General features: G+C 45.2%; 1 non-coding gene across 1 annotated transcript; it reads left to right on the top strand.

Moving 5' to 3' along the window:
* Positions 1–370: 370 nt before the first annotated feature.
* trnal-uaa (transfer RNA leucine (anticodon UAA)) lies at positions 371–452 on the top strand. Its single transcript has one exon. It is a non-coding gene; the product is annotated as a tRNA-Leu (tRNA).
* Positions 453–16,914: the final 16,462 nt, after the last annotated feature.

The raw sequence follows: 16,914 nt of genomic DNA, 5'->3' as shown, positions 1-16,914 counted from the left end.
GGAAATGTCTGTGTTCAAAACAAGTGTCCCTCACATCCCCTTTAAATGTTACTGTTCTCATATTAAACCAATGTAATCTCGCTTTGAACTCATGTGCCTTGTGAAAAATTACTCCCTGACTCTTTTCCCTGTCCGTCTGCCTCATGACTTTAAAATTCTGTAAGGCCATTCCTCAGCCCTGAAGTTCCAGGGAAAACTGTCGAAGACAATTCAGCTTCTTGCTATTGTCCAAACAGTGCAAACCTTGGAAACCCTTTCAAATACTTTCGAAATTGCACCACGTTCGTTACTGAATGCGTGATCTGTTCGTGCCTGAAGTGAATCGACGCTGAAACGCTAGTAATGAGATTTTGGCACACTGCGCCTCTGTGGTAGTGTGGCCGAGTGGTATAACGCGCTGGATTTAAGCTCCAGTCTCTATCGAGTCGTGGGTTCGAATCCCACCGCTACCAAAATCGCGGTTGTTATGCTACAGGCAGTTGAAGAGAGCCGTAACTCTGCGTCTTCGTTGTTGTGTTTGCCGCTGCTCAGGTCAACTCATTCCGACTGAGTCTGAAAACAGTGTGAGTCCTTGCTGTCGTGCCCTCCTCAACCCCTCTGCTTTCGGATATCTGCATATCTCAAATAGTCAGTGCATTTGGCTGGAAGTTTGGTGGTTCGAGCCCGCCTTTAGCACCGACCCTCAATTATTTCAGTTCAAGCATTGAGACCAACCATGTCCCGACACGAGAACCCACCCGAGCCTGCAGCTGGATGTGGCCCCAATCTCTCCAAGGCCCCGCTGCCAACAGAAAGCGGCGACTGCAGCTTCAATCAGCGGCTTCCTGCTCAGCCCTGGGACACAACACCTGGAAAATCCTTCCCCAGGAACGGCTCTTCCCGTGTGAAAGGGACAACCATTCCACTTTATATTGGACACGGCTTCAGAGGATTGTTCCTGTTCTTGGAACGTTTCATAAACAAAACTCCTGTCTCGCAAATAAGAAGTGGGAAAAGTTGTTGGCAGGAAGAATAGAGAGAGTGTTGACTGTGAGGACTCTGTCTCGTCAGCAGATGGGATTCCATCTTATGGGCAAGTGGAGACAGCTTTCACTCAGAAACCGAGGTGTGATCAAACACAGTCGGATCGACGTGTCCAAACCAACCCCTACACTGGGTTACAATACTGCAAGGGGAGCAGAGAGCTGGATTTCTTTAAAGGAGGGAAAGGGCCCATCGGGAGGCTTGAACCTACGGCCCTGAGATTAAGCATCTCATGCTCTCGGACTAAAGTAACTGGGCCTGGCTCACGATTGATGAGTGTGTGATTTCATACTGAGCATATTTCACCCGGCATTGCAATTTACAAGGATCCAGTTCATTCCTCCCAATCACAAATGTCATCATTTACATTTTCCATTTCTCAGCTATTATTCCTTCAGAACATTATTATCTATTTAGCACTTGTCTCTGGATTTAAGACTCAATATAAATATTTGCATATTTTTATCCTCATCTTTATGTCGCTTGGGAAATCAATCAATCAATTGATTTCCCAATCAATTTCCCAATCAATTGGGAAATTCCCTAAGGAAACCCAATCATTCCTGTTTGGAGTGTAAGGAATCCCACCTGCTGACGAGACAGAGTCCTCACAGTCAACACTTTCTCTATTCTTCCTGCCAACAACTTTTCCCACTTCTTATTTGCGAGACAGGAGTTTTGTTTATGAAACGTTCCAAGAACAGGAACAATCCTCTGAAGCCGTGTCCAATTTAAAGTGGAATGGTTGTCCCTTTCACACGGGAAGAGCCGTTCCTGGGGAAGGATTTTCCATGTGCTGTGTCCCAGAGCTGAGCAAGAAGCCGCTTATTGAAGCTGCAGTAGCCGCTTTCAGTTGGCAGCGGGACCTTGGAGAGATTGGGGCCACATCCAGCTGCAGACTCGGATGAGTTCTCGTGGTTGCAGTGTCGGGACATGGTTGGTCTCAATGCTTGAACTGGAATAATTGAAGCTCGGTACGAAGGGCTGGCTCGAAACACCAAACTTCCAGACAAACGTACTGACTATTTGAGACACAGAAACTGGCTACGCATATATCCGAAAGCAGAGTGGTTGAGGAGGCTTCGACTGCAAGGGCTCACACTGTTTTCAGAGTCAGTCTGGATCAGAGGCCTGAGCAGCTGCAAACACAAAAACTAAAACGTGGCAGGGCCTGCAATGTTCATGTGCCTGCAGCAAAACAGCGGTGAATCTAGAACCCGCGACTCGATCGAGACTGAAGTGCAAATCCAAAGCCGCAGATCACTCGGCCACGCTGCCTAACAGGAAGCGATTGTCAAAATTCTCATTACTCGTGTTTCAGCATCGCTTCATTTCAGTCACGAACAAATCGCGCATTCAGTAACGATTGTGGTGCAATTTCGAAACTATTTGAAAGGGTTTGCAAGGTTTGCACTGTTTGGACATTAGCACGAAGCTGAATTGGCTTCGACAGTTTTCCCTGGAGCTTCAGGGCTGAGGAATGGCCTGACAGAATTTTATAAAGACATGAGGCAGACAGACAGAGAATACAGTCAGGGAGTAATTTTTCACAAGGCACATGAGTTCAGATCGAGATAACATTGGCTTAATGTGAGAACAGTAACATTTAAAGGGGATGTGAAGGACACTTGTTTTGAACACAGACATTTCCGTGTGTACAGAATGAATTGACATATTTAGGGGCAGAGACTGTTGCGCTCACAACATTTCAAAGGGTTCGGAGAGATTAGGGGACAATTTTTTGCAAATATTGGTTAGATTAATTTCGGTTATATGTTTAGCAGTGGCAAGTTAGATAGCAGGGTCTGTTTCCGTGCTTGGCAACTCTGAGACGCTCCAGAAGCTGACACCAGCTTGAATAGACCATTCGCTAAAAGATGCGTGCTGTTTGTTACTCAGTGCGTTTGGCTATTTTTCCTGGAGGTGGAGTTTGGCCTGAAGAAAAATACCACGCAAATTTTGTTACCCCCTCAGCACTCCAGCGAATCCAAAAACTGACAGCTCTTAGCGTGGGACAGAAGCAAAACAGAAAAGGCGGAACCATTCCCAGACGCACTGGCATGCTGACTTTGAGGGAGTGCGAGTCGTCTATGTCATGTACTGCTCACACAAATGTCAGCGAGACGATTCCAAACCGTGCTTCCAAACATACTGCAGCTTTAATGCATTGTCAAGTCCCAGAAAGTGCTCAAGTAACATCCAACAAAACAGAACAACAATGAACCATGAGAAATGAAGATGACCAATTCCATTCTTGATTCAATTGGGTCAACAATGCGCTGGTCCCTCCATCTGATGGAGGGGACCAATCCCCAGCCTCCCTGACCAGGACAGGAATGAAGGAATCCAGAGAGCGATAACAAGGTTTCACACCGTGATTGTCCACCGTTTCACCACAGCAACAAAAACCGGCGAGCAGATTCAGTGTAGGATCTGGTTTCACATCAGCAATGAAATATCAATCCCCACTCACTTTCAGGGAAAACGCTGCCCACCGTAAATTGTCTGGAATATAAATCCCCAGCACAGTCTGTTTGGGCCCCGGGTTATACTGCTGCACAGATTTTCATATGGACAAAGTTCTTTTCAAAGGGAGTGTTTGTGGCTGTCCATACGACAATGGCAGCTGTTACCATCGCTCTCACTGCCGTTCCTGGCCGTGTACGGGTTGGCATCCTCACCTTGTTCCCGGGGGTTCAGGGTACAATACTCTGCTGTAGAAAACCGGAGCGTTTTGGAGCAGAAAGATGTGGAGCCCGTGTACCTCCTGGAGTTGGTGTTGGAATGTTTGGCGGAGCTGGGAAGATGGTTTGCAGCATTTTCCTCACATTTCTGGGTGCCATCCTCAGGGCTGCAGAGTCTGTTGTGAAGCGCTGCTGTCCTGTGGTAGTTGGAATTGATTTGGTTTCATTCCCGCTCCTTCCTGTTTTTGGGGTTACAGACTGGGTCCAGATGAATCTGTTTATTGCTGGAATCCGCGGATGAGTGCCCTGCTTCTAGAAATTCTCTGGCTGCCTTCTGTTTGCCCTGTCCTATTACTATTGTGCTGTTCTCACCAAACCTTGCCGTCTGGACGGATTGCTGCTCGGGACAGCTGGTCCGTGACAATTCGGGACTGTCACACAATTTCTTTGCCAAGAATGGATATCCCCACGATTTCATTCCCAGATATCTGGCACACGAAATTCGCAACGAGGATATGTCACCAGGCAATTTGAAAAGGATACTCCCCTTTATTAAAATAAATTGCTGGGAACTGACAGTCAGACTCCTCTGAACACACTGGGTTACAACAGACACATAAACCGACAGCCTTGCTCAGACAAAACTCCCCAGAACACAACACCCAATACCCATCATGTACAATCCTGGTTGTGTAGATTCCACGCAGCGACTGCATGAAACACTATATCGGAGAAACAGGCCGACAACTAGCGAGCTGCATTCATAAAGTTCAACTAACCCATAAACTCCACGGACGGCTGTTCCTTGGAGCTATCCACAGGGAACTGAGTGTCTCGGATACCGGGACTTGGAACTTGGATCACATGACCGTCTGTGACACTGGTTACTTCCGGGTGTGACGTCACTCCTCATGGAACACATGTGACTCTCGATTGCTCATTGAGAAATACATCCACCATAGCAGCGCAGAGAAATATTTCTGTTGTGTTTCTGGTGCTGATCCTGACATGTCCTCTAGTGCTGAGCTTATTCTGTGTTACCTGATGGATCGGTGTGTGTTTCCATGATCGGATTGTGGTCAGTCATCTGCGGTTTAGCTGCAATAACGTGCGTTGGAAACCCAGGTCCGCCAGTCTCTATTTTGTTTTTCTCAAATTATGCAGAATTGCAGCACAGTAAAGTGTCAATTAATATTGGGAGATGACATACAGAGTCGTGTAAAATGCCGAGGTTTTAGTGACACTCGTACAATGGTTAGAGATTACCTTCATTCAGGAGATAAGAATGCAGAATGTGTTTTGGAAGAGATTAGGAAGAGTGAGGAAAGAACTCACCAGCAGATGCAGTTTACAAGCCCACTCGCAGTAACCACAATGTGAAATAAAATGTACAAGAAATAAACACTGTGTGTGAGTGATAAAAGATAGCAAAAAACATGCGTGGGTTTAATTCCCCGCTCCCACTCCCGGTTCCATTATAAAGGAAGTTTGGAGAACAATAATCAATAAATCACATATGTCCCATAGAACAACGCGAGCCATATCTTGGCCATCGATTACTTTAAAGGTGACTTAGTCTCTGTCTTTTCATGGAAACCATCTCTTTCATTGTGAGCATCAGAAAAGGCCATGTATTTTGCCAGAAAACAAATGTCACTGACCTTTATTTGTTTCATATCTAAGAACACTCAAATCAACAGCTCCCTTGATCAACTCTACCGCCCACTTTAGCAAAGAAATCTGGTAAATTGACAGTTTGATTTTCCTAGCAATAAATAATTGTGACTCCGTTTGCCTGCAGTCATCTCTTCCTAACTTTGTGCTTTCCTTCGTTTACAGTGGGGTTTAGCATCTTCCAAGTGACAGCAAAGATATTAGAGCAGTTGGAAGCATTTTTTGCCGATCAAGTCGGCGAGTTTTCAATGAGATCACGGGCTGATTTGTTTAATCCTCAACTCCCCTTCTCAGCCTTATCTCCCTGGCCCTTGATGGTGAATTGACTAAATGTCTGTCTATCTCAGCCCTGACGGCCCTCTGTTGGAAAGAATTGCACTGATTTGCTCCCCTCTCATAGAGAGAATATCCTCCCCATCAGAGTCTTCAATGTTTGACCCCTTCCGCTGTGATGAGACCCTCTAGTCCCACATTATCCTGGGTGTAAATCAGAGCAGAATGAACCCCTGAAGGTAGATCTACACTCTCTACTGCCAGCTGTGAGCATTTGAAAACATTTCATATTTTGACATCTGATTAACCAATTAGAGCTGATTTTACACATTAGATTGGCCAATGGAGAGTCTTCTTCAAGAGCACTTCAATGGCTGTAATTCAGCTGGCGGTGTAAGTGCTAGTCAAACACAAGGACACTCGGTTCACTGCTGTGTTTATGAAGCTCTCTGTACATGAAAATGGATCCTTCCCATCCCCTTTACCTATCATCAATGTGGGTGTCATTCAACTTGATCTCCCAGCATCCTCCTCCGTTCTGAACCAAGAGAGGGTGACAGCGAATACTGGGGTCTTGCTGCGGACAGGACAAATACTGGTGTTTCAGGTTACAACTCTCCATTCTAGGAGAAATATTAAGGCACTTGTACGCAAAGGTATTCGGGGCAGAGAGATTAAGGCGATGGGTTATTAATCCATTGATGTGTCCCCACGCAGGGTCAAATCCTGCCGACTCCATCTTGAACAACTTCCTGTCGGGCACATTCTCACTCAGACTTCAGAAATCCCATGTCAGCAAAGTCAGGCCAGTTATTTGATTAGACACAGGCTGATCGAGTTCCTAATCAGAAATATCCCACACTCCAACCGTTATTCCTGTTTCTCTTTTCACAGATACTGCTAGACCCATCGAGCTCCTGCAGTATTCTGTGAATGTACTGCACAGAAGTGCTGCTTTTCATGAGATTCCTTTAATCCCAGTCCCTCTGTTCACTGCCTCTGGTCAGGGGTAACACTTGGTCCTGCTCGTCAAAGTGCCCAGGCCCACGGTTCCCACTCCCATCATTATAAACAGCCGCAGGAAATTGCCGGTTAACCATCTTTACTCCAAAGAGAAACTCACCAGCCTCGGGAATCTCTCCACAAAACGGGATTTCTCATCCCTGGACACGGTGTAAGACAGAGGATTGTGAAGAGATTTTGGGAAAATATCGTCAGTTGGCAGGTGCACAAATGTTAAAGGCGCAACCCGTATCACACAGTTTCCAGCTTTGTGAATCTTCGGGAACTCTTTGGGAAATGGAATCAGAGGAGAATGAAGAAGGGCGAACTGTCAGGCTGAGCAGAAACAGCCAAGACACCTTCCCCTTCTTTAAGAGGACGCCACATAAACTGATCGGAGACATTGAAAGAATTCTCGTTCCTGTACATGAGGAATACAAATCTCATCTGGACTCTAGATCAATGAAATAACTCGGGACCACACAAGACACTGGGAGGCTCGAAGGGAGATGGTCCCGGTTGGAGGGGAGCTGGTTCCCAGTGACATGGGTGTGTCTGTAGTGGGTGGGATCAGACTGTTCCCATGTCGCCATAATGAATGTCCCAGTCTATAATCTGGCAAAGTAAAACTGATAGAGGACAGTTGGCGTTCTGGGAAGGGCAGACTGAAGTGAGAAGTCAGTCACAGCCTGCTTTAGAGGATCGTGCAAGGTGTTAGGTTAGAGGTTTCAGCGCATTGGGCTGTTAAATGAAAGGTTCCTGGTTCAAGTGCCCCCAGGGCGACAGCGATGGTTGTTCTTGCTGCATCTGTTTTGGATGCTGCACAGTTTCGTGTGTCCAGTGGGGTCAGGAAAATGTTCTCCCCATCGGAACCCTTTCGTGTGAGGATCCACAAAGAAGTTTCTGCATTGCTTTAATGGTTCATGTAAAGAACTGTGGATTCTTGGAATCTGAATCAAAAGCAGAAGCTGCTGTCGAATCTAACGGGTTTGGCAGGACCTGTGGGAGATTACCGAGTTCGGATGAAGTTTTGAAATGTTGTCTCTGATTTTCTCTGCATAGATGCTGTAAGATCTGCTGAGTTTATCTTGCAATTCCTGTTCTTGGTTTAAATTGAATGTCCGTTCCATCTATCAGGATGATACAACCAGACCCACCATGCACCAAAATGTAACGCTTTTACAAACTGTGAAGTGATTGGATTCAAACCAAGCCGATAATGATTCACTCTTCCTCAGCTCCACAATGAGAGACACCTGGAAAATGAAGAGGACAGTGTGGTTCTGGAATCGTCGATGCGTGTTTGAGGCAATGGACTTGAAATTCATTGGGCTTTACCCCCACAGCCTGGAATCCTACCGGTTACGATTCAGTAATGACAACAAATAAAAAGGGAGAATACACCCTGTCTTCATCTTTCACATACAAAACACAGGAGAAGGGAAAATAAAGACATTTCAGACAGGGTGGGAATGGGGGTAATGTGTAACCCTCTGCCTTTCAGGGTACAACACACAGAAATCCCCAGAGAAAGTTGAGGCATTATGAGTTGAACAATTCCATCCCGACTTTGTTGGAGCTACGAGCCAACCGTTGGAAAACGAGATGGAAGCAGTCAGGGGTCAGTCTTCGACTGGTGCAGACTTGATGGGCCGAAGGGCATTTTCTGTGCTGCAGACCTCTTTGACCAGCTGCGGTGAGCTGGTCGGAGAAACTGGCGGATGTGAAGCATATGGAACGGGACTAATCCTGAGACCTCTGTTTGTTTCCATCTGTGGGTTAATATGAGGTTGAGTTCCTCGGCGGTGATACAACATAATGTGACAATGTCCAACTTCAGTCCCATTGTTGGGTCATTTAAGGTCACAGGGAGAATCCCATTTAGATTCACCCTGGTAACATCAGAAACGCAGGATTATGGGAATTGGGACTAGAATAGATGGAAGTCCAATGACCCACACTGCAGATGGGCCGAAAGGTCTTATTCACGCTGTAAAAATCGGGAGAAAGGGAGAAACTAATCTGCAGCTAAAATGATCACAGATGAAAAGACAAAAGCGGTTTCCTGATGAAAACACAAAGTGCCTTTTCTTTTTGCTTTCCCTGTTCGCCTCCTGGTGAGGATTCAGTTTTCTCACTGTTGCAGCAAGTGGAGTTTTCCTCGTCCCATTAATCGTGGGGTCAGCCTTCCCGAAGCAGGGAATGAAGTATGGAGCTGACAATTGATCAAGTGTTGTCCCATACTTAATACAGAGTAACTTTAAACAAAGCACTGCGAATGCTGGAATTCGGAATCAGAAACGGAAATTGACAGAGAAACTCGGCAGACTTGGCAGCATCTGTGGAGAGAAACAGGTTTAATGTTTCAGATCGTCAGAACCAGGATAGTAATGCATTTTATTGTTTTAATGCTCAAGTAATTGTCAGTTTTACTTAGCAAATCAGCATATTTATCAGAATATTATATTAGCCGAGAAATGTCAACTTTCTGAATTTCAACCGACTTTTCCGGGTGTAATGCTGATTCCGTTGCCTTGAGCTGGTGAAACGCTGGCCTTCAATTGTTCTTTTTTATTCCCCTTTCTGTCAGTGAGCACCCATTTTAAATGGAGAGTTTCTATTTTCAGGCTCGCCCTCAATATGCGTCTCTACTCGTCTATCATTTCCTCTGTGTATCCACCTCACTCTCTTCCACATGCTCCCACTCTCTGTCTATCAATATCCCTTATTTTCTATTCCTGCTCTTTGAAAAGTCTGACATTCGGAGATAGTTTGAGAGTAGACCTACTAACGGACTTTCCCCGCCCCTGACTAGAGTGTGTAGAACTGTCCTCACATTCTCCGGGTAGAGTCTATGTCACTGAGGCCTGTGGTAAGGTGACATCTCTTCACTCAAAATATGATGAGCTTTTACAATTCTTAATAGAATTCATAATCCACCAAACAAAAACAATTTCACCCCAATTATACGATTGAAGTGAAGCCTTTGCTTCAGTTGAACGAATGAATGGTGACAGCAGAAAAGGAGGGGTATCATCTTGCAGTGTGTGTGCCATTCCCACAACATTGCTGGGATATCTGCTGTGTCTCCTGCCTCACCTCGTTATTCCCAACAATGTGGGAATGAAGGAGGGAGAATAAAAGTGGAATTAGAAAGATCGAGCATTGACTGATGGGGCCACAGGAGGCGGTAGGACGTGGGAACATGAAATCCCAATGGGCTGAGCTCAAACACCAGAAGGATGCTGAGCCGTCTCTTTCGGTATGGTGGGTCAACACAATGGCATTTACGGGATGGTTAAACAACGAACCTTCAATATATAGGACATGCAAGGCCAGGATTTGACACCATCCTGGTCTGGTTATGACCAGGCGCTTTAACTCATTAATCCACGGAGACAGCGCAGACACTGCTCTTCAAATCCAAATCTGCAGTTCATTAACTATTCCATCAGCGTAATTTGTTTCGGGTTGAAAGTTGCTCGGTGAGAATTTAAATCAGTCTCCCCTTATACAGAAAAGAATAGTTCACAGCTGAACACTCCCCAGTGAAAATGCACAGAAAGAGGCAATCTCTTCTTGCGTTGGGTTCAAACTGATCCCTCCACCTTCATTAAACTGACAGGATAAAGAGGATGTGTTCATCCTCCTGGAGCCCATGAACTGCGTTAATATGTACAGAGGGAATATCACCCCAAGAGAACAGGGTCATTGTGGTGAATGGATCAGGAGTGTTGTGTGAGTCAGTACAAACACTGGGCAGTATAGGCTGATCTTTTAGGTCTAACATTGAGCCTTGCTCCACCAGCTCCTCTCTCACTTACTGATTCAATCCTTCCAGTCGGCTTTACCTTTCATTTTATTTCAATCACCCCGCTCCACGGAATCACTTCTCTCGATCACTTGTAGGTTTCCACCTTGAAACCAGAGGAGTCGCATGATGGCTCGTGTTAAATACTGCTGCCTCACAGCACTAGGGTCTCAAGTTCAATTCCAGCCTCCGACAACTGTCTGAATGGTGTTTGCACATTCTCCCTGTGTCTGCTTGGGCTTCCTTCCGCAGTCCAAAGATGTGCAGGTTAGGATGATTTGGTCGTCCTGAATTGCCAAAAATGTTAGGTGCATTCGCCAGAAAGGAGATGGGTCTGGTTGGTTGGTTACTCTCTGGAGGGACAGTGTTGGGCTGAAGGGCCTGTTTCCACGCGATAGTGAATCTAATCACCCTGTTCGAAACTCATTCGTGGCGTCGGACGCCACTCAATGAGATAGGAATCACTGTCCATCCCTATTTATTCCAGAGATTGAGATGTTGAGTTACTTTACAGAACCCTGGAAGAACTCAAGTTGCAGCCATGATACTGTTCGGGAGGGAGTTCCAGGATCTAGACCCAAAAGCACTGTCGGAGAGCGAGATATTTCCAACTCAGAAAGGCGAGGTCCTAGATGGGTGATTTGTGGTTACAGTTCTCTCGTGTATCTGTTGCTATTGTCCTTCTAGATAGATGCAAACAATCACTGGGTTGGTCTGGGTCTGTGTTCTGTGAGGAAGCAGGAGTTGGTTTTCAATAAGATAACTCACAAGAAGAGAAATAAATCTTCATTTCCTGACTGGGAATTGTATCCCGGTCTGGGCATTACAAACTCAGACTCCGAACCAGTGACCCTACTGAAGCTGACAGTAACACTTGTGACCTGATCTGTCCAATCTCTGTGTATGATCTTCACGTCATCATCTTCTTCAGCAGCAATGTTTCTCTCTCTAAGTTTCCAAACAATTCATATTGCCGCCTTGGTTTCAATGTGAAGAAAGTGGAGCTGTGCTAACCTGATTTACTGCAGAAAGGTACAGAACAGTTTGATACTAACAGCGGCTCGTTTTGAGGCGTTGATCTGCGGTGATGGGGTGGCCCCAATAAAACCTTCGTTCAAATCGTCTGATTCCAAATTCCATGTTGGAAATGACCAGAGGTTTCTCGCTGAATTTGTTCAGGATCTTGACTGGAAGTGACACTCAATCCAAGTATGAAATTACATTTCAATGGAGTACATCATAAGACAGCGCAGTGACTGTGAATAAAATGCTGGAGACGTCCAGCAGAAGAACAGGCGACACAGAAGCAGGTACCTGAGGACAAGTGTATTTGCTTTGCCATTGAAAGGCCCTGTTACACAAAGTGGATTATCTTTGCTGGTTGATCACCTTATGAATGTTGTTTCCCAGATGTCCATGTTTCCATCACATATGGAAAGGTGTCCAGCGTGTGTGTGTGCATCCTGCTAGTGAAGCAATAGATAAAACATCTGACTTTGAATGAGACGATTGTAGGTTTACATCCTACATGTCTCGGGGGTAATGTGTTAGTTCAGCCAATTGCATGTTGTCAGTTGCTATTTCCTTCGGTTCTTTCGAGCTGCAGGGATCGGATCAGTCTGTATTCAAATGGAATGTTGCTTTTGGGTCTATTACAGCTCAATGTCAGACAGGTGTATGGCTGGTCCTGTTTTGTCAGGTTCTGAGGATCTGAATGGTTTGGATCAGTGTGGTTTCGAATTTAAAACTTGCATTTCGGTCTATTGTCCATTTTAAATTCCAGCTCTGCTCCACATCTCTCATTGCCTGTCAAACTGGCGAGTGTTCCACCTAAAGCTGCCTTTGTCAGAGAAGCTGTTGTGTGGAGCAGAGAGCGGAAGTGAAGCACAAGGAGCTGGTATGATCCTGAGACATCTGTTCCTCCCGGGATATGTTTCTGTGTGTCTCCCTCTGTGGGTGAAAATGAGGTTCAGGTCCTCAAGGTGGTTCCAACACAGTGTGACCATGTCAATCCTCAGTCCCATTGTCGTGTCGTTTAAATTCACAGTGAGAATCGCGTTGATATATGCTCGGGAAAAATCAGTACACATAACATTTTGAGCCAAAACTAGAAACTGGGATTGGAATACATGGATGTCCGATGAGCTGCAATGTACGATGGGCCGAACGGTCTCTTCCCACTCTGTGAAAGCTCGAAGGCAAGGAGGACCTAATCTGCAGCAAGACTGATCAGAAATGAAAAGGCAAAAGTATTTTCATTCTGAATAAATGTAAGGGCGCCTTCTGCCTTCCCTTGTAGTCTAGTCCCCAGCATTTGGCGCTCTCACCGCCGTGACACGGGTTCTATTCCCGGTCAAGGAATGCGGGCTTTGTTCTGCACACACATCGTGGGAAGAATATTTCTGACCACTTTTCCAAAACTGGCCGAACATCGGTTTTGTGCCAACCATTTTAAAGTTGAACAGAAAACCAAGAGATGCAGATATTGGAAATCTGAACCAAAGACAAGAATGGACGTGCAAACTGAATATTCCTGACAATATCTGTGGGGAGAAACAGGGACAATGATTCACAACGACAGAACCAGATTAGTTCTTCATTTCTTGACCACAATGTCGGGATAATGGTCAGTTTTATCTGTCGAATAAGGATAGTTATCAAAATCTATTTGTTTTGTGCCAGTTAGCAGCCACGTCGACCCGAGATCTGATTCTTTCAGGGTCTCCCTCAAGATGGGTCCCTAATTTTCTGTCTTTATCTCTGTGTATCTACCTCACCCTTTATCATATTCTTTGACCCTTTATTTGACAATATCCCTCATTTCCCATTCCTACACTATGAAAAGCCTGACGTTCAGGGATAGTTTGAGAATGGAGCTGCTGAGAGGTTTTCTGGAACCTGGCAGGAGTCTGTAAAACTTGGCTCACATTCTACGGATAATAGGTCTGCCACTTGGATGTGATACAAGGGGCATTTCTTCCTCAAAATATTGTAACCCTTTCGAAATTAAAGTTGCATTCCTTATCCAGTGGAAAAAAACAACGACACCTTGGAAGCAGCGTCACTGCTTCCTCCTGTATTATAGAAAATAAAGGAGCTGGAGCAGTGTCACTGCTTCCTCCTGCTGTATTATAGAAAATAAAGGAGCTGGAGCAGCGTCACTGCTTCCTCCTGTATTATAGAAAATAAAGGAGCTGGAGCAGCGTCACTGCTTCCTCCTGTATTATAGAAAATAAAGGAGCTGGAGCATCGTCACTGCTTCCTCCTGTATTATAGAAAATAAAGGAGCTGGAGCAGCGTCACTGCTTCCTCCTGTGTTATAGAAAATAAAGGAGCTGGAGCAGCGTCTCTGCTTCCTCCTGTATTATAGAAAATAAAGGACCTGGAGCAGGGTCACTGCTTCCTCCTGTATTATGGAAAATAAAGGAGCTGGAGCAGCGTCTCTGCTTCCTCCTGTATTATAGAAAATAAAGGAGCTGGAGCACCGTCTCTGCTTCCTCCTGTATTATAGAAAATAAAGGAGCTGGAGCAGCGTCACTGCTTCCCCTTGTATTATAGAAAATAAAGGAGCTGGAGCAGTGACACTGCTTCCTCCTGTATTATAGAAAATAAAGGAGCTGGAGCAGCGTCACTGCTTCCTGCTGTATTATAGAAAATAATGGAGCTGGAGCAGCGTCACTGCTTCCTCCTGTATTATAGAAAATAAAGGAGCTGGAGCAGAGTCACTGCTTCCTCCTGTATTATAGAAAATAAAGGAGCTAGAGCAGTGTCACTGCTTCCTGCTGTATTATAGAAAATAATGGAGCTGGAGCAGCGTCACTGCTTCCTCCTGTATTATAGAAAATAAAGGAGCTGGAGCAGCGTCACTGCTTCCTCCTGTATTATAGAAAATAAAGGAGCTGGAGCATCGTCACTGCTTCCTCCTGTATTATAGAAAATAAAGGAGCTGGAGCAGCGTCTCTGCTTCCTCCTGTATTATAGAAAATAAAGGAGCTGGTGCAGCATCACTGCTTCCTCCGGTATTATAGTAAATAAAGGAGCTGGAGCAGCGTCACTGCTTCCTCCTGTATTATAGAAAATAAAGGAGCTGGAGCAGCGTCTCTGCTTCCTCCTGTATTATAGAAAATAAAGGAGCTGTAGCAGCGTCTCTGCTTCCTCCTGTATTATAGAAAATAAAGGAGCTGGTGCAGCATCACTGCTTCCTCCTGTATTATAGAAAATAAAGGAGCTGGAGCATCGTCACTGCTTCCTCCTGTATTATAGAAAATAAAGGAGCTGGAGCAGCGTCTCTGCTTCCTCCTGTATTATAGAAAATAAAGGAGCTGTAGCAGCGTCTCTGCTTCCTCCTGTATTATAGAAAATAAAGGAGCTGGAGCAGAGTCACTGCTTCCTCCTGTATTATAGAAAATAAAGGAGCTGGAGCATCGTCACTGCTTCCTCCTGTATTATAGAAAATAAAGGAGCTGGAGCAGCGTCTCTGCTTCCTCCTGTATTATAGAAAATAAAGGAGCTGTAGCAGCGTCTCTGCTTCCTCCTGTATTATAGAAAATAAAGGAGCTGGAGCAGAGTCACTGCTTCCTCCTGTATTATAGAAAATAAAGGAGCTAGAGCAGTGTCACTGCTTCCTGCTGTATTATAGAAAATAATGGAGCTGGAGCAGCGTCACTGCTTCCTCCTGTATTATAGAAAATAAAGGAGCTGGAGCAGCGTCACTGCTTCCTCCTGTATTATAGAAAATAAAGGAGCTGGAGCAGCGTCACTGCTTCCTCCTGTATTATAGAAAATAAAGGAGCTGGAGCAGCGTCACTGCTTCCTCCTGTGTTATAGAAAATAAAGGAGCTGGAGCAGCGTCACTGCTTCCTCCTGTATTATAGAAAATAAAGGAGCTGGAGCAGCGTCACTGCTTCCTCCTGTATTATAGAAAATAAAGGATCCGGAGCAGCGTCACTGCTTCCTCCTGAATTATAGAAAATAAAGGAGCTGGAGCAGCGTCACTGCTTCCTCCTGTTTTATAGAAAATGAAGGAGCTGGAGCAGCGTCACTGCTTCCTCCTGTATTATAGAAAATAAAGGGGCTGGAGCATCGTCACTGCTTCCTCCTGTATTATAGAAAATAAAGGAGCTGGAGCAGCGTCACTGCTTCGTCCTGAATTATAGAAAATAAAGGAGCTGGAGCAGCGTCACTGCTTCCTCCTGTTTTATAGAAAATGAAGGAGCTGGAGCAGCGTCACTGCTTCCTCCTGTATTATAGAAAATAAAGGAGCTGGAGCAGCGTCACTGCTTCCTCCTGTATTATAGAAAATAAAGGAGCTGGAGCAGCGTCACTGCTTCTCCTGTATTATAGAAAATAAAGGAGCTGGAGCAGCGTCACTGCTTCCTCCTGTATTATAGAAAATAAAGGAGCTGGAGCAGCGTCTCTGCTTCCTCCTGCATTATAGAAAATAAAGGAGCTGGAGCAGCGTCACTGCTTCCTCCTGTATTATAGAAAATAAAGGAGCTGGAGCAGCGTCTCTGCTTCCTCCTGTATTATAGAAAATAAAGGAGCTGGAGCAGCGACACTGCTTCCTCCTGTTTTATAGAAACTGAAGGAGCTGGAGCAGTGTCACTGCTTCCTCCTGTATTATAGAAAATAAAGGAGCTGGAGCAGCGTTACTGCTTCCTCCTGTTTTATAGAAAATGAAGGAGCTGGAGCAGCGTCACTGCTTCCTCCTGTATTTTAGAAAATAAAGGAGCTGGAGCAGCGTCACTGCTTCCTCCTGTATTATAGAAAATAAAGGAGCTGGAGCAGCGTCCCTGCTTCCTCCTGTATTATAGAAAATAAAGGAGCTGGAGCAGCGTCACTGCTTCCTCCTGTATTATGGAAAATAAAGGAGCTGGAGCAGCGTCTCTACTTCCTCCTATATTATAGAAAATGTGTTGGCACTATCTCCAATTTTCTGATGGAATGGCAGTCTGCACTGATTCTCCCATTTAGTGTTTCCATCAAATCTCCATTTTACTCATATCCCTGTATTAATTCCTCCATTTACTGATGCCCGACCCGGATTTGACCATTTAAGGGTGCGCTACTCTAATTCTCCCATTTCCTGTTTCCATGCACCCTTTCTCTAATTTAGCTCCACTGTGCACCAGGTCTTCCATTCAGTATTTTCCTGCAACAAATCTCCCATTTCGTAGTCTGCTGCCAGAATTCTCTAATCTTGGAGATCCCTGCATCAAATCTTCAATTTACCGATCCTTCATATATCTTCCCTTTAGTGGTGAACTGCACCAACCCCCCCAATTCGTGGTGCACTGTATTGAGTCTCGACCACTAATCCTTTGCAACATTTGTCCTATTTCCTGATTCACTCTCCATGTTCTCCCATTTGCTCCAACTCTCGAAGTTATCAGCACCCTCCACCAGGTCTTTCATTTACTGATGCCCCACACCAATTCTCCAATTCAG

This window comes from Chiloscyllium punctatum, chromosome 41 (genome assembly GCF_047496795.1).
Source record: "Chiloscyllium punctatum isolate Juve2018m chromosome 41, sChiPun1.3, whole genome shotgun sequence".
Lineage (NCBI taxonomy): Eukaryota > Metazoa > Chordata > Chondrichthyes > Orectolobiformes > Hemiscylliidae > Chiloscyllium > Chiloscyllium punctatum.
This window is presented reverse-complemented; position numbering and strand designations above follow the sequence as displayed.